Genomic DNA, 2,734 nt, shown 5'->3' with positions numbered 1-2,734 from the left:
TGTTGGCTCGGGAGTCTCGTGTTCATGGATTCGGGTGGGCGACTGGAGAGGCGCTGGGGGCTTTTCCACTCGCCTCATGCACCAAGAACCTGAAAGATTCCCAGGACACAGATGGGAAAACTGAGTCTCCGCGATAAACCATGCGTCAGGCCCGCCTCTCTCCCAAAACCACGGCCTTGGCACGGCAGCAGCAGAGAGCCAGTGCCAGCAGCCGCTCACCAGCCAGCTGCTGTGGAGAATTAACTCCAGAGCAGGGCACTGACCCTGGTGGCTGGGAGAGACTCACCAGCAAACAGCGCAAGGACTGGGCCCTTTCAGAGCTTACGTTTTAGTGGAGGGAGGTCGCTCAGCTGCGCGGGGCGCGAAGAGACCCTGCGCTCGACCACGGGGACTGTTAAATGGATCATCTCCCAGCCAGGAAAAGGTGATGGCAGGTCCCAGAAGGGAGACTGATGAGGTCCACTGGCAGCAAGGCTGCAGCCTCCCACGGCAGGGGCAGGCGCGGGGCGCCCGCGAGCGCACAGGGTCTCCGGGAGCGGTCCCCGGCCAGGGCGCTGCTGCCTCGGCCGGCACCCCGGCCCCGCCCACATCCCCCAGGGGCTCCGGCTCAGCAGAGGCTCTGGTCGAGCAGCTTCTTCCAGACTCTGCATTTCTCCCAAGGGATCCCCCCACAAGGAGGGCAGCAGTATTTTTTTTTTTTTTTTAAGATTTATTTATTTATTTAATTTCCCCCCCTCCCCTGGTTGTCTGTTCTTGGTGTCTATTTGCTGAGTCTTGTTTCTTTGTCCGCTTCTGTTGTCGTCAGCTGCACGGGAAGTGTGGGCGGCGCCATTCCTGGGCAGGCTGCTCTTTCTTTTCACGCTGGGCGGCTTTCCTCACGGGCGCACTCCTTGCGCGTGGGGCTCCCCCACACGGGGGACACCCTTGCCGTGGCACGGCACTCCTTGCGCGCATCAGCGCTGCGCATGGCCAGCTCCACACGGGTCAAGGAGGCCCGGGGTTTGAACCGCGGGCCTCCCATATGGTAGACGGACGCCCTAACCACTGGGCCAAAGTCCGTTTCCCAGGGCAGCAGTATGACCCCAGAGCCTCGGGCGGGGCTGGGCGTCCAGTGAGCGCGTCAGCCCCACACACCCTCAGCACGAAGGGGGTGAGAAAAGAAGGCCGATCTGGGGACAGGCAGTTAGTTCCTGCTCTCTTTCAGCAGCACCGGAAGTCCTTAGGGACTCTAGGAAAATAACAGGGACCAGAGTGAAGGTGCCAGAAGACAATTAGCATCTGTAAGCCCCATAGTGAGCTGAAAGGGTTTTACACGGATTAACTCCCTTAACCTCAGGCGCGTGAGACACTGGTTTCAATCCCTATTTTACAGATGGGGAAAATGAGGACCCAAACCACGTGGTCCAGAGCCCACGCTGCTAACTCTGCAGCTGCTGGGAGAAGCACAGGAGCGCTGAGGCCCAGCAGAGGGCAACCAGGTCCCACCAGGTCCCACCGCAGGTTCAGCCCCCGGGGGTCCGGCAGGAGATATTTTCCCAGGGCTACCCTTGGGGCCCTCACTGTCCGTCTTTACTGTAGAGGTCCAATGGGCTCCCAACTTCCCCATTGTGGCGGGGCGGCGGGATCTCTTACTGGAGAAGATGGGGGTACTGGGGGAGCGCTTGTGTAGATACGGAGGGAGCAGCTGCGAGCCCGGTAGCCCTCCCAGGGTGAATCTACTACATCACAGGGATCAGAAAATGGTGAGAAACCAAGGTCTCTGTGCCTGCCTCACAGGGGGCACATAAATGGTTCAAAACGGGGGGCCTCGGCCTCCAAGTATGGTTGCCTTTCAGCTTGACTCTCCATAGCTACCTGAGAACATTCTCTGGGTGCCATAGTTTAGCTTCTCAGAAGAGAAATATCTCCATCCGGGTTGTAACTGACCTCCTGAGTCAAAATCAGGGCGGGGAGGTCATGTGATACAAGGCTGTGTGCCTGAAAGTAATCACAAGGCCATGCCCAGCTGCAAAGGAAGCTAGAAAATGTAACTGTTAGCTGGGCAACCATGTACCAAACTAAAAATTCACTTGCTCTATATTTCAGCTATCTACTCCTAGAACAATGCTGCATAACAACCAACCATAAAACTCCACTGGGATATGGAGCAGGTGTAGCTCAGGGGCTGATGCCTGCTTCCCATGTATGAAGTCCCAAGTTCAGTCTGTTACCTCCTAAAAACAAAGAAGAAGAAAAAAAACTCTCATTGGGGAATTGGGGAACATATGAAGCCCAGTGGTTGAGCGCCTGCTTCCCATGTATGAGGTCCTGCGTTCAATCCCCAGTACCTCCTAAAAAAAGAAAAAATAAATAAATGGGGGAGGTGTAAATTTTTCAAAGAGTAGGAAAAAGAAGTCTATGCAGAGAAGACAAATGTCTTAGGTTGGGTTCCCTAGATGCAGTGCCTGAGATTAGGCTTCTTGGGTCTGTTTTGAGTGTTCTCAGGAGAAGGGGAATGAGAGGAGGATACAACAGGGGAGGAACTAAGTAAGAATGTGCTGCTGCCCAGAGACTAGGCTCAACCTGACCCCACAGTAGGCCCTGGAGCACAAACGGCAGAGTAAGTCCCGACTGGCCCCTCCAAGTCAGACAGCCGTGGGGTGAGTAAGTTTCCAGGTGGCTGTTCAGCCGAGCACAATTCTCCAAAGAAGAGGGCAACCATGAGTCCTTACAAACCAGCACTGACAGCGCTTGG

The 2,734-nt window shown here is 55.9% G+C and overlaps 1 long non-coding RNA gene across 2 annotated transcripts in view; it reads right to left on the bottom strand.

Moving 5' to 3' along the window:
* Positions 1-717: 717 nt before the first annotated feature.
* LOC131274835 (uncharacterized) overlaps positions 718-2,734 on the bottom strand; it is a 57,095-nt gene continuing 55,078 nt past the window's right edge. Inside the window, exons 3-4 of one of the 2 annotated variants that reach the window (XR_011646995.1) lie at positions 2,123-2,213; positions 718-1,228 (exon numbers count right to left, since the gene is read on the bottom strand). This is a non-coding gene — a long non-coding RNA (uncharacterized lncRNA). The remainder of the gene's footprint in view (positions 1,229-2,122; positions 2,214-2,734) is intronic. The other variant, XR_011646994.1, reaches the window with a different exon arrangement.

This window comes from Dasypus novemcinctus, chromosome 21, assembly GCF_030445035.2.
Source record: "Dasypus novemcinctus isolate mDasNov1 chromosome 21, mDasNov1.1.hap2, whole genome shotgun sequence".
Classification (NCBI taxonomy): domain Eukaryota; kingdom Metazoa; phylum Chordata; class Mammalia; order Cingulata; family Dasypodidae; genus Dasypus; species Dasypus novemcinctus.
Note: the sequence above shows the minus strand (reverse complement) of the source record. Positions and strands in the feature narration are given on the sequence as shown.